The sequence below is a fragment of the Perca fluviatilis genome, chromosome 14 (genome assembly GCF_010015445.1).
Source record: "Perca fluviatilis chromosome 14, GENO_Pfluv_1.0, whole genome shotgun sequence".
In the NCBI taxonomy this organism is placed as follows: Eukaryota; Metazoa; Chordata; class Actinopteri; order Perciformes; family Percidae; genus Perca; species Perca fluviatilis.
In genome coordinates, this window is record NC_053125.1 from 35,722,612 (window position 1) to 35,750,114 (window position 27,503).

The 27,503-nt window shown below is 38.5% G+C and overlaps 1 long non-coding RNA gene and 1 pseudogene across 2 annotated transcripts; one reads left to right on the top strand and one right to left on the bottom strand.

The window, feature by feature from the left end:
- The window catches only part of LOC120572754, a 572,223-nt pseudogene that overhangs the window by 182,019 nt on the left and 362,701 nt on the right, over positions 1-27,503 (top strand).
- Positions 3,515-27,497, bottom strand: LOC120572964. Of its 2 annotated transcripts, none has more exons than XR_005641533.1 (3): positions 27,237-27,497; positions 26,893-26,980; positions 3,515-3,687 (listed from the first exon to the last, which is right to left on the bottom strand). It is a non-coding gene; the product is annotated as an uncharacterized LOC120572964 (long non-coding RNA). The 2 variants fall into 2 exon arrangements; XR_005641532.1 differs by lacking the exon at positions 3,515-3,687 and adding an exon at positions 10,420-10,470.

The following is a 27,503-nucleotide window of genomic DNA, read 5'->3' on the forward strand; positions in this document are numbered from 1 at the left end:
GGAATAACCTCCAAAGTTCAGTGCATGGTGACTGACAATGCATCCAACATGATCCTATGCGCCCAGCTACTCCACCTTCGCCATGTCCCATGTTTTGCTCATAATTTAAATTTTATTGTGAAAAAGGCCCTAGATCAAACCCCAGTCATCAATGAAATATGCCAGAAAGCCAGAAAGATAGTGGGGTTGTTCAGATCCAGCTGCAAAGCCAAGGACAAGCTTGTGGAGATGCAGGGCTTGATGGCCAGACCAACTCTGAAACTGATCCAGGAGGTTGAGACGAGATGGAACAGCACATTCGACATGCTACAACGCTTTTATGAGCAACCTGAGCCAGTGGGTGCTGCACTTTCCAGTTTGAACAGTGATACTGCTCCCCTGACAAGTCTTGAGTATGACAGTATTCAACAATCATTGTCACTACTGCAACCATTCAAACTAGCAACAACAGAGATGTCAGAGGAACAGAGAGTGTCTGCTTCAAAGCTTATACCACTGTACAGGATGTTGCAGCACAAGCTTGCACAGAAAAAAGGACAGGCAACACAGGAATCAACTGTACAATTAGGTAGGCCACAATGACCATACTACCCATGTAATTGGCCATAACGGTCATATTGTTGTCATTATTATGGTTTTCTCCTGTTTTGGCTCATAGGCTCACATCTGCAAAAAGGTCTGCACTCCAGATGTGGAGGGTATGAGACCTTTAGAGCCTTGGCACTGGCTACACTGCTGGACCCAAGATTAAAAAATGTGGCATTTGGAAATCCTGCCAAAGCCCAGGATGCTGAAAAGCACATCACTCTGGCGTGTGCTTCGCTGATGCGTTCAAACACAACTCCTGGTGAGCAGTTTCAGTCTGTTATGTAATCTGATTCATGTAATGTATACTTCATATATTACGTCAGTTTAGGATTTGTTACTAATTGCTGTTTTCATTTTCATTCAGAGCCACAAATGTCAACAGTTTATGGGAACTTTTTGATGATCGCATCCGTGAAACCCAGACGATACACAATGCTACAGCTGATGCCACAGTGGAAGTGAGAAAATACCTCAACGATGCGTTTTTGCCCAGAACTCATGATCCGCTAACTGACTGGAAAGAGAGAGCAGTAATCTTTCCTCATTTGTATGTCCTTGCTAAAAAAATATCTTTGCATGCCAGCAACAAGTGTCCCTTGTGAGAGGATTTTTTCAAAGGCTGGAGAAATTATCTGTAAAAAAAGAAGTAGGCTAAGTCCTTCCACAGCAAAGAAATTAATATTTTGGAATAAAAATCTATAAAAAGTGAGACATTGTGGCTTGATTTCTTTTATTAATATTCTTTTGTCATGACCAAAATATTATGCACAGTGAGGAGCCTACAGGTTACAAACTTCACAAATATGAATATAATAATAAAAAAAATGGCTCATTGTCAAGGTTGTTTCAGATCAACCCCTGCAAGTGACCACTAGGTGTCATCGCTGAGACGGTGTCGGATTGTTTCGAAGCCTCGACACAAAATGGAACATTTTCTTCAACTGTTTCATTGTTTCACAAAGCCTCGATCTGCCCACCACTACGTCCAGCAAGCGCTCCCACTGTGGAGCGCCAATACGCTGCGTCATCTCTCTGCGCAGCCATCTTAGAAACAGCTCTCATTGGCTATCAACACGTCAATCATGGCAGCTGTAGCCAATCCCGTTCCCTTTCCAACGGTACATAGCATGATAGGAACATCCAATGGGAGCCAGTCCTAATGAATGCGTAACAGAGCTAAGTCCCGCCTCCCAGAGCCAGCAGCCACATCCATGTGATTTATGAGAACAAATATGATCAACAGTGTTTGAATGAATGTTAAAAGGTTTTGGAAGTAATTTTAAGTCTTTAGTATGTTTTTTTTATAATAGTATAGAAGTGAGTAAAAGCATTTAGCAAAATGTGGTCACTTGGAGAGGTTGTGGAGAGGTTTAGGAGAGGTTATATCATGCTAATCCAGCCCATTTTCATAAACTAGAAGAATGTATGTTTCTAATGAAGTCTCATACATGCATTCTGGCCTCCCAGTTCTTCTGTTAGAAGCTTTTCCCTTTGGGGAAATAGACCAAAATCAGGCAACAGAGGTTAAAGCAGAATGAGCCTCATGCAGCTACAAAGAGACAAACTACTCACATTGAGGGTCACATTTACATTCTTTAGATGTGTTTTCACGACGTCTTTCGCAACTCTTCTAATACAAGGCATCAGGCGCCCCCCCACGCCCCCCCACTTCCACGGATCCATCCCAATTCTTCTAGCAGATGGTGACGTTGATGAGAACACAGCTAGAAGTTAATACATGAAGTCAAAGCCAACTGTGAGAGCTGAAGGGCAGCAACAAGTCTGTTAGTTCTACCTCCATCTGAAGCCACGGGACACAGCAACACACACAAACACACACACACACACACACACACACACACACCTCTAAGCATCATTGCATTCTATTTATCTAGAAAGCCTTACTTAAAAAATTGCCTGTATATTAAACAAGCTGTGGAAAGTTCAGATCTGGGTCCTGCCTCTTAAAATATATATAATACATCAGTTTAAAAAACGTGCTGACCATCACGAAATTTTTTTTCCCTGTACACGTTAATCTGTATTTATTGTATGTATTTTAATAGTTACAAATTTTATATTAATATTCTGTACTTTCTGTTTTAATTTTAAAAGCCTAAACAGGGACAGGGGTTGCAAATTAGTCATGGCTATAAACCTGTATGCATGGCATCTACTTTGTATTCTTTATAAAGCAATGTTCTATGCATTTGTCCCTGCCAAATAAACATTAAATAAAAAATAAATAAATAAATAAATACACGAATCAACGCTTAATGATTTTATAAGCCAAACTGTAACCATTCCTTATAACCCTTGTCCCTTGAGTCCGATTTTTTAAAGTTGGCCTTAGTGTATATATTGACCTATTGTGACCTTGAGGATAATCACAGCCTCATTAAACTTTACAAGCACAGACTACAGACATAGAGCGTCTGTAGTCTGTGTGTTGTGTAGAATATTAAGAAGCTAGTTAAGACTTAACAAGTCTCAGGAGTATATTGTGCAGTAGTCTCAGGAGTATATTGTGCACAGTGTTGGGAAGGATACTTTGAAAACCTATTTTGTTATAGAATACACAATACATGCCCAAAAATGTAATTTGTAACGTATTCCGTTACATTACTCAATCTGAGTAACGTATTCTGAATACTTGGATTACTTCCACATTGAATTGCATGTTATAAGAGTAGGAATGCGGCCACCAAATCCTGCTTGCTAAACAGGCCTATTCTGGTGTGTTCTTCTGTTCCAACTGGCTGAATGTGTTAGGCCCAAGTCTCCCTGAAAGTACAATATATTATCATTTGCTGTAGAGGAACAAAGATTATAAGGGTATGTATATGCAAAAGATGTTGTGCTTGGTTAAAAAAGAGAAGAACTGACCAATATTCCCTTTTCAGTTTCTTTATTTACTCAGCTGTTAAAAGTGTCTGTAAAGAATTTGCTGTTACATCTAACATGTGACTTTCCTTTGGGTGATTGCTGAGGTGCTGAGTGTTGCTTGTTTGAGAGGAGGTGTGGGGGGGGCATGGCACTTCGTTCACCACCATCATCTGACGCCATGTCTGCTCTTTGCGAGACACTGGAATGCTTCCTCTAAAATAAAGAAAGACAGAAAGCGACAAATTAATAACACAGAAATTGTTTCATGATGGGAAGAACAAAGAGGACTATTGTAAATACAACTTCCTAGATGTGCTGATGGTGACATTACACTTCACAGTAATCATTACGCATACTCATAATAATCATCTGCTTGAAATGCAATGTGTGAAGTCTACTACCACCTAGGCTATTCAACATACATGTTATCACATCATGGCCTAGCTACATATTTCATACACAGGAGGTCATGTAAGGAAACATAAGACAGTAGCCTAACTGAAAACAGCATGTAACTAACTGCACTAACTGCACATTGAACTGCATACTACAAAAATAAATGCAAAGCAGTACTTTGAAACTGGGAAAACAACCAGCACTACTTTATTTAAACAACTATGTATTTTGTATTTAAGAAGAGCAAGACAATATGATACAAGATTCAAGTTACAAACATAAGAAGCATGTTAACTACTTGAACATACATTTTGCTCTCCTTTCCTTCAGACATACCTGACAGTATTGGGGTCAAAGTCACCTGAGTCTTGTCTGCTTTCAAAACAGCAAATGAGATTCCTTGCGAGAGTGAAGAGCTGGATCTTGGCAGTCTATGGGCAACCACTTTATCCAGAAAACATGTCCACTTGGGTGACTTGGAAAAAAAGCTGCCAAAACCTTGGATATGTGAGAGGTGGCCTGTTGCATTATCAGGTTGAGCTGATGTGCATAGCAGTGGATGTAGTGGGCATTTGGGTACACATCTTGTATTTTCCACCTGAAGTGGCACCCCTCATCACGCTGGCCCCATCATATGCCTGGCAGATGAGCTTACTTTTCTGATCCTCAGGAAGGATAGTAGCAAGACGCTCTGTTAGGGCAGTAGCAATGGACTCAGCTGTAGCTGACTGCAGAGGGATGAACTCAAAAAATCTTTCTTGCACGTTGTTTTTGTCAGCTTCACAAAATGTCACACAGTCTATTATCCTGGACAGTACGTGTCCATTTAGTGTCACCTCATCGTTGTGTCTTCTAATGCTAATCCTGTAGCCTTCATCTAGTTGTTCAGCAATGCTAACTCTGCCCAAAAAGGTTAGCTTCATGTTATTATCAAGATGTCTGCGACTACTTTCATGACGTTTGCATTATTCAGAGAGATTTTTTGGTCTCTTAACCCCGTTGTTGTCCACAAAACCTCAGTGCCGACACTTTTAAAATAAAAGACAGGGAAAGCAAAAAGAAATTCTAACATCACATCCAGCCAGCCGACTCCATCAGTAGCTCCGGTGTAGCTTCGCCCTCGCTCACTGGCCTCATCCTGCTGCTGGATTTGTAAATCAGGTTGGTCCGCTCCAAAATCCTTTATCCTCTTTTTTTCTTCCAGCGAACATCGTATGAGTTAACTATTTTATTTTTTATTTTTATTTCATTTTTGTAAACATTTATATTCTTGGAATTTTGATGGGGGCGGCGCCCCAGCGCCCTCTATTGACAAGCCGCCACTGATGGTAACATCACGTACCAGACAGTCGGCTAGAAAAAGAGGAAATGTGTATAAGAAAGGAAGCAGTCAAACGTGCATGTGTGTGTTCATGTGTGTGTGTGTGAACCTTAGAAAAAGATATTGCAGGAGCCGTAACACAAATGCTAAATCCTAGTTCAGCCTCTCTCTCTCTCTCTCTCCCTCTGTCTCTCTCTCTCTCTCTCCCTCGGTCTCTCTCTCTGCCGACGTAGACTCCTTCAATCTGTAGATAGACAACCAGTTCTACCTGAAGAGGATTGGTTGTTAGAGACTGGTAATAAGTATGATCCATCTACCATGTGTCTGTATTAGGTGCTTGATGACATGACCTTTAAACTTTCCCTGCAGTAGAGCGACCAATGCTGACATTTTACTGACGTCTCTAATAATAATATAAAACATATTTGCTGACATCTCTAATAATAATATAAAACCTGTTACTGACATCTCTAATAATAATATAAAACCTGTTTGCTGACATCTCTAATAATAATATAAAACCTGTTACTGACATCTCTAATAATAATATAAAACCTGTTACTGACATCTCTAATAATAATATAAAACCTATTTGCTGACATGTCTAATAATAATATAAAACCTGTTACTGACATCTCTAATAATAATATAAAACCTGTTACTGACATTTCTAATAATATAAAACCTATTTGCTGACATCTCTAATAATATAAAACCTGTTACTGACATCTCTAATAATAATATAAAACCTGTTTGCTGACATCTCTAATAATAATATAAAACCTGTTACTGACATCTCTAATAATAATATAAAACCTGTTACTGACATCTCTAATAATAATATAAAACCTGTTACTGACATCTCTAATAATAATATAAAACCTGTTTGCTGACATCTCTAATAATAATATAAAACCTGTTACTGACATCTCTAATAATAATATAAAACCTGTTACTGACATCTCTAATAATAATATAAAACCTATTTGCTGACATCTCTAATAATAATATAAAACCACATCTCTTCCCCTCTGACTCCTCCACAATGACACTGATCTGTTTCTGAAACATGAGTTTCTTGGATAAAATTAAAATTGGCACCATTATTCTAATAAACATGTTCTCTTCAAATAATAGTAATAATAATAATGGTAATAATTATTATTATTGTTATTATCACATTTCATCTACCAAGATTAATGAATCAATTAATCAAGAAAATACTTTTTTTATAGATTTTTTTTATTTAGCACGTTAAAATCAACAACAATGTTACATTCAAGTAAAAAAAGAAATACTAAGGAAACCCTCAGAGGGCATGCTGGGTAAATTTATTCAGCGATAGATGAAGATGAATATACATAAAATATATCAAAAACATAATACAACAAAATTAAAAACTGATAAACAGAATCAGCAACGCTACATAAAACAGCATCATCTGCATAAAGATGCATTTTTGTTTTACTATTTACCTCAAAAGAACAGAGCTAAAAGACAGTGAATATTAATGATAGGCTTGGAAGTGTTAGCATTAGGTTGCTACTGCAGGAAGCAGGAAGTAATAATAAATCATCTACCTGTCACATCTCATGTGATTAATGTATCTTACGGAAATTGTGTAATTGATGCACAACGCGCCTGTATTCGTATGATATCGGAGGAAATATGGCGTTCTTTTAAATGCTGTGAAACGACGATCAGTCACCGTTATGTTGCTCTTGTGATGGTTAAGTTTAGGCACCAAAAGTCTAACCAGGATTAGGTTGTGGTTTGGGTTAAAATAAACACCTCCAGGACAGGAAAGTCCTGTTTTGGGACCAAAACACCATGCCAATCTCCTGCCAAAATGTCAATTTAAACTTTTATTTGAATCAGACTTCCTGTATCCTGATAAATAATCTTCATGAAATACTATTGTTGTATTACGTACTGCAGTAGCATTACACTAACAGGACTGCTACATCACTTATCATCACGTAGTAACATAATTGTCTTTTGCAGAGAGTGATCGAGCTGCAGTGAGAGGAACCAAAGACGTCAGTTACAGACAAATAGTGATCGGACCAAACAGGGCGAGAGGAACAGCTGATCTTCTGATTAATCGTTGTGACTTATGTGTTCACTACAATGTCTTTTTGTTCCAATATATACCTGATGATGTTTGTATTCCGACCGCAGAAAAACTTGTCAAACATTTAGAGTTCGAACACAAACACTAAAGAGAACAAGAAGATCTGATTAAATAAATCTGTCAAATATGTTTAAAATAGTTTTTTTGTGTTCAGAGTTCCCAGCAGAACCAGAAGTATTCTATAAAAAAACCCTGCAAAACTGCTCAGGAAACCCTGTTCTTAGCATGAAGCATGCACAGAGTACTTGACCTGGCCTCAACTTCAGTCCAACTACAATTTCAAAGTTGCGCCACCAGACATTTTGCATTGAGACCAACTTATCACCAGAAACTTAATATAGTGAGTTGAAGTAACTACTTTAACATAGTTTACAATGCCATTACGTATTTTTTTCCAGTTTAATTCAAAATCAAAGTAAGATGAGCAATTTAAAGTTCTCCTTTTTACAGTGAACAAATCTGAACAGATGTTAAACCATATTCAGAGACGGAAAATACAAATAGTGAATATAAAATGTAAAATATACATTATGAAATGAAAGGTACACAAAGTAAGAACAGATAATGTTAAACTACAAATAATAAAACAAGAATATGTATAAAGCAGACAAAAACAAATAATGGGAATACATCTTTAACATATCATTCTCAACACAAGGCTCACATTCTCTCATTTGGAGCTTTTGACCAAATTCCACAGCCTTCTTCAGCTCTTAAACTTCCCCCTGAATCCAACCAGCTGTTTTAGGCATAGCCTAATTATTTTTAGGCTATACCTTAGATTTTGTCATCTCATAGGATTTTTGCTTTTAGATGTTTTATTACAGAAAGACTATGAATGAGTCTATGAATAAATCTATGAAACAATCTGTTAATTATGGATGGAATTATAGCGAAAATAATTTGCTGGGGGACCCCCTGGAACCCCTGGACCACACTTTGAGAACCATTGCTGTAGACCACTAACGTTACTGACCTCAATCAAGCTGCTTCCCTCAGAATCAGCTGCCCTGACATCTCATATATTCCAGTGTCCATCTGCTGAATGATATAACGGTACAATAACATTACCAGTGACACTATGAAATTTAGTTTTCAGTGACAACATTCTGTGGGGACTTATATTGTTTTTAATACTATAGAGATAGCAGGCTATATTAATGGCAAAGAATAGAGAGTTTCGGATAGCTAACTAGGTTTGTTCTTGTATTTCATTCATTCACTCTAGCTATTGTTTACCATAGCCAGCTAAAATATCTCTTTATCTTTACCTCGAGGAAACATAGCTAAAGTTAAGCAAGTAAAAGTCTTAACAATTCCACTCACACATTGTTTGCCCATGTTCAAAAAGCACCTCAAAACATTTCTTTTCACTAAGTGATTTGACCCCTAACCCCCCCCCCCTATTTGTTAAGCGACCTTGGGTACCTTGAAAGGCGCTATATTAATCCAAGTTATTATTATCATTATTATTATTATTATTATTATTACTACTACTACTAGTAGTAGTAGTAGTAGTAGTAGTAGTAGCAAGTTAAGGCCAAAGATTTGCGATGTGATGAATGCTGCAGCTACTTGCAACGCAGCGTTCTGAAAGCTGCCAGTTTACACCAATGATACGAGACAAGACGGTGTATCATCTCCATAGCCATTGACTCTTTGTAATTCTGTCTAACTTTTGACTTTCCGCCTTTTTGTTGCTGGATATATTATTTGTTGTTTCTAAATATGAATGTGGATAACGTTAGTGATAGTGAGATGCTTGCTACAGTTACATTTCGAGTGAGGAATCGGTGAAAACGTTTTATTTCTCAGATTTACTGCTTTGTTTTTTATGCCGCCTGGCGCTCTTCTCTCTTCAGTCACTTTCTACCTCACTCGTCCACATACCGTTACGTGCACGCAGGCGCTCATTGAGCCTCCGTCTCTGCATGATCCACCAGCTGACAGTTCGTGAAATATAAATAAAACATATTTGGGGGAGCTTAAGAACTTTTTTGGGTAGCTTCATCACCCCTAAAATAGGCTTTAACGACATCAATAGTGATATTAAATTAAACGCTTTTGTAATAATTAAATATTGTAAAACTAATTATTTTTATCTGTGTTATTCCATGTTGCTTTCTTTCACATGAACATCCAAAAGCAGTACAAAAATATTTTTCTTTGAGTCTTTAAGATCAGTTCTTCATCTCAAAATGGCAGTGGCACAGATGCAGTTTAAACACATTAACTGTTCGTTATTTTAAGCAGCAGACATGCTTCTCAGTTATGAAGAATTTCTTATTTTCTTCGTCTTAAGGGACAAAGTTGAACCCTGAAATCAAAATATTTTATTACAGGAACAAAAGCTAATTTTGAGAATTAATCCCTTTAAAAGGGAGGGCGCGTAATATGTAGTCGTAGCAAAGATAACATGCATGCTGTTCAGAAGATAAAGTTACTGCTGGTCAGCCTTATAGAATATAACACAGCTATCAGGGCATGAGGAGGAGGCAGGAGGAAACAGCTTGGCTCTGAAACATGTTCACTACGAGGCAGTGTGAATGAGCTGGTGTCTTTTAAGGTGACTACTCTGAGAAAAAGTTGACACACACTGTTCACAGCAATACGGCTTCTCTCCAGTGTGAATAAGCTGGTGTCTTTTAAGGCTACTTCTAAGAGAAAAAGTTTTCCCACATTGATCACAGCTGTATTGTTTATCTCCAGTGTGAATGCGTTGATGGTTTTTTAGGTCACCCTGTTGTGTGAAAGCTGCCCCACATTGATCACAGCTGTATGGCCTCTCTCCAGTGTGAATGCGTTGATGGTTTTTTAGGTGACTCTGTCGTATGAAAGCTGCCCCACATTGATCACAGCTGTGTAGATTCTTTCCAGTGTGAAGGCGTTGATGGGTTTTTAGGTGTTCCTGTCTTGTGAAAGCTGCCCGACATTGATCACAGCTGTACGGCTTCTCCCCAGTGTGAATGCGTTGATGTCTTTTAAGTTTAACCTGTCGTGTGAAAGCTGCCCCACATTGATCACAGCTGTGTAGATTCTCTCCAGTGTGAACTCTCTGATGAATCTTTAAATATGTAGATATTGTGAAGGATTTGTCACAGTGCTGACAGTGGTGACGTTTGGGTCCCTCTCCTCCTCTCTGTTCCTATAGCAACCAACAAACAGAAAGAGAGAGAGTTAGTGAATAACTTTCTTTAAACCCTGAACTTGCTCTCACTTAAAATTTTAACTCTTCATACAATAATTTACGGCAAAAATAAGGAATATATGTGCCAGTTGGACACATTTTATTATTGAAGCAAATGTACTCTTTATAATTCTAGTTCTGAAATATTCTACTCTATATTTCAGGCAAGTTGTAAGGAAACAACTGTAACGCTGTAATCAAACAGCGAGAGAAGGCGTGGCAGACGATCGTGGACCGCCTGAATACATAAGCAGCCTAAAAACATACATTTACGGTTCCGGTGACGTCAGCACAGCGAATGGCTGCTTAAGAGCACAGCTCCTCCAAGAATCAATTTATTTTGCCCCCAAAAGTATTCAAGTAATACTCATTTTTACTTATAAACGGTCAAAATGTCTGGGGCGAAAACGAGAACAAGGGAAGCAACCGGAAAAAAAGGTACTGAACAGCAAACCAAGGTAGTTGGCCGAGATACTTCTAGCTCACCTCATGGGGAGGCTAGCTCAAACCAAGCCACGGCGGCTAATACCAGCCAAGCTAATGTTCTGGAGGAGATTCGTGACTTCCGTCAAGATATGATAAACAATTGAATGACATCAAGGTTGAACTCACTACAGTTGACCAAAGAGTTGAGGATGTGGAGAATTGCGTTGGTGAGGTAGAAGACCTCACTCAGAACGTGGAACAAGTGGTGTCGAAATTGATAAAAGAAATGGCCCGGCTCGATAACAAAGTACTCGACCTAGAAGGTAGGTCCAGACGGAAAAATCTCCGGATATTTAATGTACCAGAAGACACTGAGGGAACCTCAGCCTTGGAATCTCTGTTATTATGCTTTTTGTTTTATTGTTGGAAAATGTTCTTAATTGTCTTTTTTTTAGGGAGTAAATCACTTGAAACTTGTTTGAGCATAAAGATGCATAGTTTATGGCTAGTGGCAAGGTTAAGATAATTTCATATAATGTTAACGGGCTGCTAAATCCCATCAAACGCACAAAAAGTCTGACTAAAATGAAGAAAGTGAGGGCACATGTGGTATATTTACAAGAAACCCACTTAAATGATAAGGAGCATGAAAAACTGAAGAGAATGGGATTTACTAACTTGTTTTTTTCATCATATAAGCTAGGACATAGGAGAGGAGTAGCAATTCTTATCTCTAAACAGATCAATTTTGAATAAAATATCTGAAATTAAAGATAAGGAGGGTAGGTATGTTCTAATAAAGGGAAATATAGATGGAAATATCATAACTTTACTCAATATCTATGCACCACCAGGAAGTGATATGTTTTTTTTTTCAGAAGATAATTGATATCATAATAACAGAAACAGAAGGCCTGCTAATGTGTGTGTGTGTGTGTGGGTGTGATATCCATCTACAGCCACAACTTGACTCCTGAAGTGGTAAAACTGAAACAAAATCTCTATACAGAAAAGTCAACACACTTTTCAAGGATGTGGGACTTATTGATATACAGAGAAAACTATTCCCACAAAGAAGAGATTACACCCACTACTCTGCTCCTCACTCCATATACACAAGAATAGACTATTTCATAACATTTGGAAGGGACAAAGATAAAATACATGCATGTGATATTGGAACAATTGATTTGAGTGACCATGAACCTATATATCTAACGGCTGACCTTGACCTGACACCCCGAAATACTGTGTGGAAACTTAACTCTGCCCTACTTAATGATCCTCGTTTCAAACAAGACATCAGGAAAGAAATAAGTGTTTTCCTAGAATTTAATCATATAATGAGGTCTCACCTCATATATTATGGGATACTATGAAGGTGGTTTTAAGAGGCAGGGTTCGTACACCTTTTCTAAGGTCAAATTCAAGCACTTTTAAGGTCCATTTTAAAGCTTTTTCCAGCACCTTACACCACCGTAAAAATATATACCAATACATAGTAAAAATTATTATTTAGTGTTTTTGTCACATTAACAGACATAATACTATAAACAGCCAAAATTGTGTTTCGTAAAAGCAGAAGGATCAGATATTTAAGCAAAACACGTTTTATTTTTCAAAATGTATCATTGTCTAAGAAGACTTTGCTTTCTATCTAACCTGCCTGAGTCAATTTAAAAACAAAAAAGGTGGAACAAACGCCCCAGGATGAACCTGCGAAAGCTGCAGAGGCCAGTGGACAGAGGAAGATTAGGTGTGCCCAACTTGCTCTTTTACCATTATGCATTCACCATTAGGCATATGGCACAGTGGTCTTTACCCCCGGAGAGAGCTCCCCTGTGGTTCCACCTCGAAAGTTCAGTGTCCTCCCCTCTCACACCCATAGCGTACATCACAGCTAAATTAGCCCAACAGAATCAGTCACATCCCATTTTGTCCCACTGAATAGTGGGTCTGGAAGAGAGTAGCTAAGATCTTTAAATTTGATCCGTATTTGCACCAGTCTGCCGGGATCTGGCAAAATCCTAAGCTCTGTATAAATAAATCTCCCTTCCTTTGGAGGCTCTGGTTGCAAAAAGAGATTAGGGTGCTCGGAGACTTGTACCATTTTGGGACATTAAAATCTTTTGAGGCACTTAGACAGGAATTTGACTTACCACGTAATCAACAATGGAAGTATTTTCAGTTAAGACACCTCCTGGTGCAGGTCTTCGGCTCTCCTTCGTTAGTCCCTCCGAGCGGTGACATGTTAGAGAAGATCCTAAAATTTTTTGGGCGCGGCCATGAAGCCTCTGCTTACTACGCTATGATCATTACAGCCTTGGACTCTAATATATTGTCCCTTAAAAGGACATGTGAAACTGACCTAAAGGTGTCATTCACAGATGCAGAATGGGGCAGAATTCTTAGAAATGGGAAAAAAATGTTGAGGGAACTGCGAACGCGACTTATTCAATTCAAAATACTGAATAGAATCTATTGGACACCATCCAGGCTGCATAAGGTTGGTTTGGTTGATAACTCGGAATGCTGGAGGTGTCAGGACAAAAGTGGTACCCTAGTACACATGCTCTGGAGTTGCCCAAGATTTCAGGCATTTTGGTCTTCCCTACATACATCCGTAGAGGAAATTGTCGACCAGAATATCCCATTCACCCCTAGTCTGTTTATTTTGGGGGACCCCTCTGCATTAAGTGACATGACCCCTCCACTCTCTAACTGGACCCAGACTGTCCTCATGTTAGGCCGGAAACTTCTGGTCAAAGAATGGAAAGCCCCCTCTGCACCAGCACTGGACTCATGGCGCGCCGCTCTGGGTCAGCTGGCTGCCCTTGAACAATTGTCCTATAGGTTGCTTGATAAAGTGGAGGAGTACAACTTGAAATGGGGGAAGTATCATTCATACACTTTGGGCATTTAATGGCATTCTGGCTCATAAGCGTAGCATTTAACTAGAAAACATGACTGATGGATACATTTTGATAGAATACTGTACCTACATATAGGCAAGGTTGTAAACTCAAGGCCTCTGTGCATCACTGTCTCTTTTCCTTTTTTTATTATATATATATATATATATATATATATTTTTTTTTTCCTAAAATGTATTTATAGTTTAGTTTTTGTCTATGGTCGCACTATGTTTTCGTTTAATTCTATTTTGTTCTATGTGTACTGATTCATTTTTCTGATAGATACAGTGCCTTGCGAAAGTATTCGGCCCCCTTGAACTTTTTGACCTTTTGCCACATTTCAGGCTTCAAACATAAAGATATAAAACTGTAATTTTTTGTGAAGAATCAACAACAAGTGGGACACAATCATGAAGTGGAACGAAATTTATTGGATATTTCAAACTTTTTAACAAATAAAAAACTGAAAAATTGGACGTGCAAAATTATTCAGCCCCTTTACTTTCAGTGCAGCAAACTCTCTCCAGAAGTTCAGTGAGGATCTCTGAATGATCCAATGTTGACCTAAATGACTAATGATGATAAATAGAATCCACCTGTGTGTAATCAAGTCTCCGTATAAATGCACCTGCTCTGTGATAGTCTCAGAGGTCCGTTTAAAGCGCAGAAAGCATCATGAAGAACAAGGAACACACCAGGCAGGTCCGAGATACTGTTGTGGAGAAGTTTAAAGCCGGATTTTGATACAAAAATATTTCCCAAGCTTTAAACATCCCAAGGAGCACTGTGCAAGCGATAATATTGAAATGGAAGGAGTATCAGACCACTGACCCAAATCTACGAAGACCCGGCCGTCCCTCTAAACTTTCAGCTCGTACAAGGAGTAGACTGATCAGAGATGCAGCCAAGAGGCCCATGATCACTCTGGATGAACTGCAGAGATCTACAGCTGAGGTGGGAGACTCTGTCCATAGGACAACAATCAGTCGTATACTGCACAAATCTGGCCTTTATGGAAGAGTGGCAAGAAGAAAGCCATTTCTTAAAGATATCCATAAAAAGTGTTGTTTAAAGTTTGCCACAAGCCACCTGGGAGACACACCAAACATGTGGAAGAAGGTGCTGTGGTCAGATGAAACCAAAATCGAATTTTTGGCAACAATGCAAAACGTATGTTTGGCGTAAAGCACAACACAGCTCATCACCCTGAACACACCATCCCCACTGTCAAACATGGTGGTGGCAGCATCATGGTTTGGGCCTGCTTTTCTTCAGCAGGGACAGGGAAGATGGTTAAAATTGATGGGAAGATGGATGGAGCCAAATACAGGACCATTCTGGAAGAAAACCTGATGGAGTCTGCAAAAGACCTGAGACTGGGATGGAGATTTGTCTTCCAACAAGACAATGATCCAGAACATAAAGCAAAATCTACAATTAAATGGTTCACAAATAAACATATCCAGGTGTTAGAATGGCCAAGTCAAAATCCAGACCTGAATCCAATCGAGAATCTGTGGAAAGAACTGAAAACTGCTGTTCACAAACGCTCTCCATCCAACCTCACTGAGCTTGAGCTGTTTTGCAAGGAGGAATGGGCAAAAATGTCAGTCTCGATGTGCAAAACTGATAGAGACATCCCCCAAGCGACTTACAGCTGTAATCGCAGCAAAAGGTGGCGCTACAAAGTATTAACTTAGAGGGGGCTGAATAATTTTGCACGCCCAATTTTTCAGTTTTTTGTTTGTTAAAAAAGTTTGAAATATCCAATAAATTTCGTTCCACTTCATGATTGTGTCCCACTTGTTGTTGATTCTTCACAAAAAATTACAGTTTTATATCTTTATGTTTGAAGCCTGAAATGTGGCAAAAGGTCGAAAAGTTCAAGGGGGCCGAATACTTTCGCAAGGCACTGTATGTGTGTGTTTAAACTGTTAATCATTAAAAAAGATTTTGCTGAAAGGTTATGCTACCCTTAACAGAGGTGGGTAGTAACGAGTTACATTTACTCAGTTACATTTACTTGAGTAAGTTTTTGAAAAAATTATACTTCTAGGAGTAGTTTTAAATCACTATACTTTTTACTTTTACTTGAGTAGATTTGTGAAGAAGAAACTGTACTCTTACTCCGCTACATTAGGCTACAATGAGCTCGTTACTTTTCTTTTTACCTCTTTGGTTTTCTACGGCGTCATTGTATTATCCCCGCGCACGCCCTCATTTTAATGTTTTATTTTGACAGAGAGAGACGACTGCAAAGGCTCTACCACGTGACTGTGTTTCACCAATCAAACACGTAGTTGTGCAGTCTCGTCACGTCACCATACTCAAACTCAGCGGCGGGATGGGTTAGTTTACAGTCGCAGCAAAACAAAAATGGCAATGTCAGAATCAGCCGTCGGCAATGCAGACCCAGACGAGGAGGAACACGCCAGAGGCCAGATCAACATGTCCTGGATCTCTTTCAGTTACCCGGCTTCACCTAACCTAACCACCGCGGTCCCACAAGCTGTGTCACGACGCTGGTTAACTAGTTCAATCAACCCAGGGTTTCCCAATGCAGCCACACTTGTTCACATAAAAGAGGTGATGTTTGCACAACATGACCAATAATAGCCACATATTTTACATAAGAAGAGCAAACTATAATTCTACATAAATATGAAGAACACAGACTCGGTTTTACAGGCAAAACGCAATACAGTCGCTGCTTCCTAAAACAGGAAGGACAGCTGGCAAAACAAAAATAGCCGACGCTGTAGATGCGCACAACCCTTATCAATATCACTTCCCCATCAGTCAGGCACAAGATATGACCATAAGTACACTTGTACCTTCCATAAACTGTCATTGCTTTAGCCTTTTATTTCAGTTGCAACCCTGGCAGTGGAAGCGATCGTGAGAGCAAATAAAAAATATAAAAAACATAATTCAAACCGCTGTGCGCATTACACACGGCAAATATACCCATCAGGGAATGTTAACGGGGCTGTCGGTCACTAAATGTTTTTTGTATGAGCACACCCCTCTCTTTTTCTCTCTCCCCCTCTCTCTCTCTCCGCGCACCGAGCTCCACCTGATCTTCTAAGAACAGTGACGCCGTTATCAATCGAGTATTGATTGGTCGGTAGGCGGTGCTTTTACACCAGTTGATCTCTAATCTCCAACATAACCTGCTCCCGACCAGGTTAGGCGTCCAGCATAAGTTACCACGGCGATTGAACCCGATAACAAGTGATCCACCTTTGTGACTGAAAGCATTAGCACTTTTACTTAGTAAAAGTGCCAAACAGCAGCTCCATTACCTTGTTCTAGTTCTGCCTGCAGAGCCTGGTAAAAAAAAGTGTAAAGGTTTGGAAATTTGTGTTACTTGTACTTATTTATTTTTTATGTATTATTTTTTATTGATTTTATTTTTTAAGTACTTGAATTTACCTGGATTATTTTAATTTAAGCTATTTTTTATTAATTAATTAATTAAAATTTATTTTATTGATTGGATGAACTATAATTTGCCTAAAGATGATTATTTTGTATTTTTGTCCGTCTGATTGAATGCTTGTGTTAAAAAATAAATCAGACGTTACTCAACAGTTACTCAGTACTTGAGTAGTTTTTTCACCAAGTACTTTTTTACTCTTACTCAAGTAATTATTTTGATGACTACTTTTTACTTTTACTTGAGTCATATTATTCTGAAGTAACAGTACTTTTACTTGAGTACAATGTTTGGCTACTCTACCCACCTCTGACCCTTAATGTCCTTTTACACTTTTTTCCAAATCTAGGGCATGCCGTACAAACTTAATGGTAATGGTTCAGTCATATTGACATGTTTATCTTCCAACCTACAAGGTTTGGGCTGCCTATGAATTAATGTCCAAATATTGCTTCCCAGATAATGTGATTTTCAGGCTGTAAAACTGAAGTAATTTCAAGGGCTGAAAATATGAAGACATAGGATTTGAACAGAAATATTTTACAGGCCTTGGTTTTGGGACAAATTCTTGATATAGACAAGGTTTGAACTAAATCTGAGACAGTGCAACAACAACCTGTAATTCCATTTTAACCCAGAAGACTGACAGTGCACAGGCACCTTCCTGATAAATAGCCTATATTAATTGAAATAAATTGTACTTCATTGCCAAGACAAATACATACTGGAATAGAGCATAAATGTTGCATAAGGCCAACCTCAACCTTACAGTAGGCTACTTGTATGACACTCCATCTGACACGATTTCTGTTCAGCAATCAACGATTGTTGTTATACACTGGGTTTCAGGTTTTAATTTGCGGGTAGTAACGTTACAGTTACTGTGATGTAACTTTGACTATGTTCACTGCATATTCCACAAATTAACGTGCCATAACGGACAAGCAATACTAACATTACATTATCACACCAAGTACTCTCAGTCACTTAGCCTGTGAAATCCTAGCTAGAAGTTACTAGCGTCAACAAATTGGCGCTAACTGGCGCTAACGTGTACAGCAGGCTACTTCAGTTGGCTTAGTTGAAACTTACTTCATGTGACTCAAGAGCGCAGACTCGCCCATTGTGAAAAGCTGCACGTCTTTTTGCAGACTTTACAAGAGGCAACTCATAGGGCTTGTCCCCATTTAATCCATAATTTGTATTTTTCATCTTCCAACCAACGTTCATTGAAACGACAACCTGCTGGCACGCCAAGACCTGCCCTTCAATACCATTTATTGGCCAGGTGTCCATGATGCTTACTAGGGGTGGTACGGTTCACAAAACCCACGGTTCGGTTTGTATCACAGTTTTAGGGTCACGGTTTTCGGTTCTGTACGGTTCTTGTTATTTTTTCTTTTAATCTTTAACACTCCAGAATATACTTCAGCATATGATATATATAGCTAAAATTAGCATATTGAATGCATGTTGCACAAAACATGCACACAGTGGCAGTTCTATATATTGTTTTATTTCATCATAGGTAACATGAAATCCAAAATGTTCCCACACACCAGACTATAAACGACGCTGGCGCATCCTCCAGCTCTGGGCAACCTCTCTCCCACTTCACATTTCTGCACGTGACGTGACCTGCAGCGGCACCCCACTCCACTTGAGGAGCGGTCGGCTCGGTGTCTCTCAAAATCTGACGAAAATCTTTTTTAACTGACCTTTGTCGATCTGAAATGAAGACAGATTCAGCAACTGCATGGCCTATTTCTCGCTTAAAATGTTTTCAGAAACACGTTTCGGTGAACTATTTTAGTACAATATGAAATCGTATTCTGAATGAGCCGCCATGACAGTCTATTTTGAAATTAGGGACCAGCCAGACCCATGTGACGCGATCGTCCAATCAGCTGCCATGGGTTGCGTTTGTCACGCCCGTCCCGCTCATCATTTCCAGTTAGTGTTTTAACATAGGTGTATAAAGTGGGCACTACGGCAGTAAGAGGTTAGTGCAGCTTAACAGTGTACTGACGAACCGTGCGGTACACACACGCTCCGAACCGAGACTAGCGAACTGAGCGGTTCGGTGTTTTTTCATGAACCGTACCACCCCTAATGCTTACGCAAGGTAGCGTAACCGTGACCAATTGTATCCTAACCTTAACCACTCGAGGTGAAATGCCTAACCCCATCCAATCAGCTGCTTCCTAGGGCGGGTCTTGGCGTGGTGGCAGATTGCATTCACACAGCGAGCAGATTTAATTTTAGGCTCTCCAAAATTTTATTTCTCCATTTAATAAACAAACTATTCAGTAAGTTAGGTATTTGTTGTAAAAGAAATACAGTTAAAAATTTTTGCATTTTATCCAAAATTATAGCAATAGCTGCACATAAGAAAAGACAAAGAAAAAAGGCTTTAGAGGAACTGCAACAAAAATTGAAGAATGTAGAATTGAAACATAAGACCTGTTCAGATGGAAATACATTTCAGGAAATTGAGAAAATCATAAATGAAATTAGAAGCTTAACCACACAAGACATTAAAAGAAACCTCATGTACCTGAAACAGAGATATTATGAAAGTGGCCCAAAATCAATGAAAATATTGGCATGGAGACTGAAGAAAAAACTAGCTGAAAATACAGTTCCTAGAATACGAGACCCTAGGACTAACAAGGTCAAAAACAAACTAAGTGAGATTCATGCTTTATACAAAGCATGAATAAAATTCATACAAAAAATTATATACAAGAGTCCCAGGAGGAGAAGTTGAAAGTATTGCTTGGTTGTTACACATCTCAAACAAAAATAAATTTTTTGTATCAACCGTAATTATATACAAATATTATCAAACTTACAAAAAAACTAAAATTAAAACACCAATTTTGTTAAACATAAATCTGTGTAGCCATACCGAACGACAAACACACACGGTAAATAAAAACACGTCTGAAATGAAAGTAAGACACTACAAACAACGCTAAACCACCACCAAACATATAAATACAAATGATGGAATCAAAAAAATTTCTAAACCCCAACATGTGGAAGGCACAATCAACAAACAACACCATCAACCCCCACTAAATGAGCAGCACAGCTTACATTGATAAAAATACAGGACCATTAAAAACCGATGAGTCTGCAAAAACCTGAGACTACGAATTTGTCTTCAACACATAAAATAAACAAAATTACAATGAATACAAATAACATAGGTTATCAACAAAACTGAATCAATCGAGAATCTGTGGAAAAGAAATTGTACACGCTCCCATCCAACCTCACTGAGCTCGAGCTGTTTTGCAAAATGGCAAAATAGTCTCGTGTCAAACCTGATAGAACATACCCCAACACCTGTAATCGCACAAAAGGGGCACAAAGTGAATTTTGACAATATATTTGTTAAAATTTAAATATCCACATTTGTTCCACTTTTGTTATTCTTCACAAAAATTACAGTTTTATATCTTTATGTTTGAGGCCTGAAATGTGGCAAAAGGTCGAAAAGTTCAAGGGGGCCGAATACTTTCGCAAGGCACTGTAGCCCAGATCGATGCTTTCTTGAACACCTTGAAATTACCCACTCTTACGGAAGAGCAAAACCAAGAGCTAATGGCAAAGATAACAGAAAACGAACTGCAGGCGGCAATTAGTAGACTTAAAGTAGGTAAATCCCCGGGTTCCGATGGTTATACAGCTGAATGGTACAAGGAGTTTAGGAATGAATTGATCCCTACCATACTCCCTGCACTGAACTGGGTCCTGGAAAAGGCACAAACACCTCATAATTGGAATGAGGCCATTATTTCTGCCATTCCAAAAGGAAGGCAAGGATAAAACTGAGGGTGCGTCATTCAGACCAATATCTGTTCTAAATATGGACTATAGGATGTTCACCTCTATTATGGCCAGAAGACTTGAAAAGTTTATGACTAAATTGATCCATGACGATCAGACAGGTTTCATACTCCAACGTCAAACACAGGACAATATACGAAGGACCTTGCATATTATGAGTCATATTATGAAAAACAAAATGGAAGCAATAATAATTAGTTTAAATGCCGAGAAGGCTTTTGACTCTGTCAATTGAGATTTTCTTTACAGAGTCCTACACAGATACAGTTTCCATGCCGGTATTGTTAAAACTATACAATCATTATACAATAATCCTACTGCCAGGGTCAAGGTCAATGGTTATTTATCAAATAGGTTTACCCTGGAAAGGGGTACAAGACAGGGTTGTGCATGGTCACCATTATTGTTTGCACTTTTTCTTGAACCACTTATCCAATATGTAAGACAAAACGGAGAAATAAGAGGCATTCACATTGCGGGAAGGGAGCATAAGCTAGCTTGCTACGCAGAAGATGTACTAGGTTTCCTTAGCCAACCAACACAATCTCTGCCTCAGTTGATGCTGGCACTGAAGACTTATGGACGATTATCAGGATACAAGGTTAATGTGGGTAAAACCCAAGCGTTATCATATAATTATAATCCAACATCAGAATGGGAAGACAAATACCCATGGACATGGCAAACAAAATCCTTTAAGTACCCGGGCATAACTATTCCAAAAGATCTCTCAAAACTATCAGAATATAACTACTCTCCTATACACCAAAAAATCAAAGATATCACAAGATGGAGCCTCATCCCCTTCTTTAGTTTCAGCTCAAGAGTACAATCTGTGAAAATGAATATATTACCCAGATTGTTATACCTATTCCAAACCTTACCAATACAAGTTCCCCAATGCCAGCTAAATGAATGGGACAAAATATTATCTAGATACTTGTGGTAAGGCAAGAGACCAAGTGTTCGTCTCAAAACACTGCAGATGGCGAAGGAGAAAGGAGGATGGGGTTTGCTATCCCTCAAGGAATATTATTATGCTGCCCAGACAAGAGCTATACTTATGCTGGTGCAATCCTTCATATTCTGCACAGTGGAAAGACATTGAAGAAAACCTGTTTCCCATTCCAATACAAGCAAGTATAGCTGATTCAAAACTGCAACACTACATAGACAGTTCTGATAACCCATGGGTCAAATTGACTCTTAAGGTAGGGAAAAATATCATTAGAGAATATAAAGTAGAAGGAGATCTACGGTCTCTTAAATGGTGTGGATATGACTCAGACTTCACACCGAACAAAATGGACACCAGATTCAAAAAGTGAGCTAATGGAGTAACAGCTCTATGCAATATTATGAATGGAAACATATTGTTTAGCTTTGAAATTATTCAAGAAAATTATTTATTGGAGAAACAGGATTTCTTTAGATATTTACAGTTACGGCATTATGTTGACAAAAAGGTTAAAAATGTAACAGAGGCTAATTTCAGTTAGGGTGGGAATCACCAGAGGCCTCACGATACGATATCATCCCGATACTTATGCCACGATACGATATCATTACGATTTTAAACATATTGCAATATTTTGCGATATATTGCAATGTATTACCTTTTTTCCAACTTCAGATTTTCCCCAATTTCAAATGATGTCCCGAAAAGGACAATTTTGTCAACATCTGTTTTATCTAAAAAGATACATTTCAATATTTGGTCATCTCACTTCAATTTTATTGCTGCAAAATGGGATTGTCAAGCAGACAAACTGACCAACACATATGTCATAAAAGATCGATACTTGGCATCTGTGTATCGATACAGTATTGCCACAAAAAATATCGCGATACTATGCTGTATCGATTTTTTCCCCCACCCCTAATTTCAGTCTCATAGAACGGTTTAAAAGAGCGTATAAGTCAAATCTCAGTAAAGGGGTGATATCAGCCATATATAAACGCTTTATGGATCTTAAAACCCATTCAACAGCATACATTAAAACAAAATGGGAAAAGGAATCCGGGATAGATATTTCTGAGGAAGAATGGACATTAATATGGGACAATCAATGGAAATGCACCAGCTCAATGAGCTGGCGAGAGTTTAACTGGAAAAATAGTATAAGATATTTTATTACACCATCTCAATCATCTTATCATAGCAATAACATCCCTGTTTGCTGGAGAAAGTATGGATAGCAAAGCGCAAATCACTACCATATCTTCTGGGACTGTCCCGGCATTAAAAACTTTTTTTTTTTTACAAGTCATATTCCGTGAGGACATTTCTATGGACTCTATATCTTGGAAATATACCTCAAAGTTGCCTGAAAGGGGACAAACACTTGATAAATGCAATGCTGGTGGCCAGTAAAAAGGCTATTACCAGAAAATGGCTACTACCAGAGGGCCTAACAATTGCTTCATGGAGAGATATTGTAACAGAAATCTACAGAATGGAGCAGATTACAGCTCATGTTAACCAAAAAATGGAAACATTTCTTGAACACTGGCAGAAGTGGTACAACTATGTCTCAGATGAATGGCCTGACTGTACTTCTTCATTATATTGAAAGTGATTGCTCCCTGTTTTATTTATAGCTTTGTTATTATGGTGTTATTTTTGTTGGTTCATTTATATATCTGTTTGTTTATCTTATATTTTTATCTCTATACTTGAATAAGTATGTGGTTTGTCATAGAACCTGACAAATTGAAATATGTGTACGCAAGATTCTGAACACTAATAAAATACAAATGAAAAACAAAAAAAGCATACATTTACTAACAACTGCTCTGAAACCGTCATAATCATACCATTCAAGGAGTTAGACTACTAATCATTTACACAAATTAACAGTTGTAGCCTACTCTTTGTCTTAAAAGTGAGCAGAAGATAATGTTACTCAGGAAATTTACCATGAAGATCAATTACAACTACTTATCTACAATGCTAGAATATGATGCGTAGACTACATACCTCTCTCTCGTATGGGCTAAAATATACATTTCCTAAGTAACATATTAACTCCCACTGCTAGCTTTTAAGGCAAAGTGTACAGCTGTTTGTGCAAATGACAATTGACTCCTTCAATGGTTTCAGCATTCAGTCGGTCTGCTATTATCTGCCACTTTTGTTTGTTACATACGCCGAGTTTCCTTCTCTACATATGATATGCTTTACTCGTATATATCAGGGACGCAAACACATGTATGGTCAAAAAAGAGAGAGGTAATCGAAGCCCTCGCCCCGTGGCAAATATCCAGATACTTACATTACCACCAACCCCGGCCCACCCTTATAGGCACATGGAGTAAAATGAAATTCTGAAAATCAAAATATATCGACACTCATTTGGAAATAGAGAAAGAAAATATTATTATATTATATTATATTATATGATATTCATCTCCATTTGCTTTTTCCTCATTACTACTCATTTCCACAAAAATTATTTTTGTTTAACTAGTCTTCAACACACACACACACACACACACACACACACACACACACACACACACACACACACACACACACACACACACACACACACACACACACACACACACACACACACACACACACACACCTCCATTATTACGATTACACATAGGCACTGGAAGCTTAACACTTTCCCTGATCTTTTCTGCTGCTGAGGCCTGGTTCTGAGTAGTTGGTAAAGAGTTGTGCCACACCTTGAGTTGATAACATTGAGGTCACACTGTTTGTTTGTGTGTATGCATGTCTGACAGTGTGCACACAGGGTTGCCATAAAATGTAGAATGTTTATGGGTCCATCAGTGCCCTGCGCTACTTAAAAATCATCTTCAGCAGTCTATTTGCGTTGATTTACATGATAAAAATAGCAAAACCGGCTGTTGATCAGCTAAGCCCACTCACCAGTTTCTTGCCTTTCATAGCTTAAGATATGGTAACGTGGGGTTGCGTTAACAAAACGTTACTATGAGAAAATCAAGGATATGGAGAAAGAAGTTATGAGAAGTAATGCTTGACGCAATGCTAGCTAACCAACAGCAAGCAAAGTCAAGGGCAATATTTCTAGACGTTAACCATAGTAAATCCATGGGCACGCACCATTTGAAAATAACGCAGTTTGTCACTCACTTTCGTTTAAATGCTTCTCGGTGTCATCAGTGAAAAGCCGGGACTACCGACACATTACAGAGAGAGAGAGAGAGAGAGAGAGAGAGAGAGAGAGAGAGAGAGAGAGAGAGAGAGACTCTCCGAGTCACAGCGGTACCGGTATGTTCAAGCTGCTAGCCTGAAACTACCACAAGCCCTAATCTAGCATTAAAGCGTAACTCTCGCCAAAATGCAACCTAGGGTGTTTTTGTGAATGTACCCGAGTCAAACTATTAGTTTCAAAGCATAATTAGGACAGAAGCGCCACTTTTAAGAATTACCCTTTTCTCGTTTTTCAGTCAAATGGCGTTTTGAATTGGAGAGCTAGGGCACTATTATGATAGACATCAAAAATCACTCTCTTAAACACTAGGCCCAGCATGACACTTTGCTGCAAGTATCACCAGGGGCTCTACACATGAACTCAGCATTGACAACATTGGTTGTTTACACAGAGTTTACTAATAAAGGTTTTGAATGACCTACTTTAGCTGTTGGTGTTTCTGGGCGCTGCCATCTCGCTAGTCAAAAAGTGTTGACAACAGTGTCAAGACAGTAAAAGATCCGCAGGTAGAAGAAACACTGTGGTTCACGCTTGCGCACATACTGCTATTTTGGCGTGCAGTTTTCTGGTTACTTATTTCCTATTTACTTGTTTGGTGGAGGCAATCCAGAATAATCAGACACCCGTTTTTTAATGATGAACATCATTAATAAATGAGAAATCATGAGGAATCAAATACCTTAATTGATGCATTAATTATTAACGTATTGTTCCTGCATTAAGTCATGCATGAGATACTATTAATCCTTGTACATTACTGATAGTTCATCAAGTTCTACATTAATTAATTAATGCTTGTAATGGACCCTTATTATAAAGTGTTACCAGTCATTGGCCTTAGCAATAAACCAGCTGTTCTTTAATGTCACCAACTGTCTTTTTATGTTATTTTTTTTTTAAGTATTGCTTTTAAAAGTATTGCTTTAGCACCGGTATCTGTAAAAACCCAAATGATAGCCAACCCTAGTCATGGCTAGAGAGGTGAACATACCCCCCACTGAGTTTAAAGCCAGCTGGGGGGGTGCAGACCAATGTTGTGGTGTAATGAATAGTGTTTACGGAGGACAAGTTGAGTTTCTAAACCCTTCCAGATGGTTCTCTCCACAAGACATAAAAGTATAAACAAAAAATGGTGATGGGAAAGAAGTAACCACAAAAAAACAAAAACCCAAAAAAAACACCGGAGGAAAAAAAAAAAAAAAAAAACACAAAAAAAAAAAAAAAAAAAAAAAAAAAAAAAAAGGGAAAAAAAAAAAAAAAAAAGGGAGGGGTAATTTTTAATTAATATATTAAAAGATTGACAGCCCTAATTTACATAAAATGATCCAATATTTAATAATAATGTCAATCAATCAATATTAATGCTGCATTGTTGTGTCCTTCCAGTTTATTTTGGGGAAACTATTCTTCTTTTTCTTGCTATCATTTGATTGAACTGTTGAAATCCTAAGGTTGATATCTAAAGTAAAGAGGAGATCCATGGAGCATCCAATGACTAAACTAATCCAAACACTTGGAGTCAAAGTGATCTCACCTTTTGTGGAGAACTCATTCTTGTTCTTCAGGGGGAACTAATTCAGACGGACGTCCTGAAGTCAGAAGGGTCTCGTCCCACAGATGAGCTGTGAAGACAACAACCAGAGACACACCATGAGACAGGAGACACTCCACACTAGAACATCACTATACTCATATACTATCAGCTGATCACCACACAGAGACACACCATGAGACAGGAGACACTCCACACTAGAACATCACTATACTCATATACTATCTGCTGATCAACACACAGAGAATTATTATTTTTAACACATGGCGCGTGTATCAACAACAAAGGAACAAAATAAAAAGGAGAAGATGATGGCGCTTCCCTACCTGGAGTCTGTCCTAAACCTCCAGTCCCCGTCCTTTCCTGTCTTATTAATATTCCTGTAGTCCGGAAGTGTCCACAGATGGAAAGAATTCCTCCAGGTTAGGAATATTGTCCTGTAGAGTCCATGCTAACTGTCTGCTAACTTCATGTGCCGACCTCGTTCCGTCTCCTCGCCCTGCACCGTGTTCCCGGGTACGTTTGTTTTCTTCACGTTGCTGCCTACACAAAGAAACTATCCCCGCCTTTTTCTGTTTAGTTTTCACCCCGGG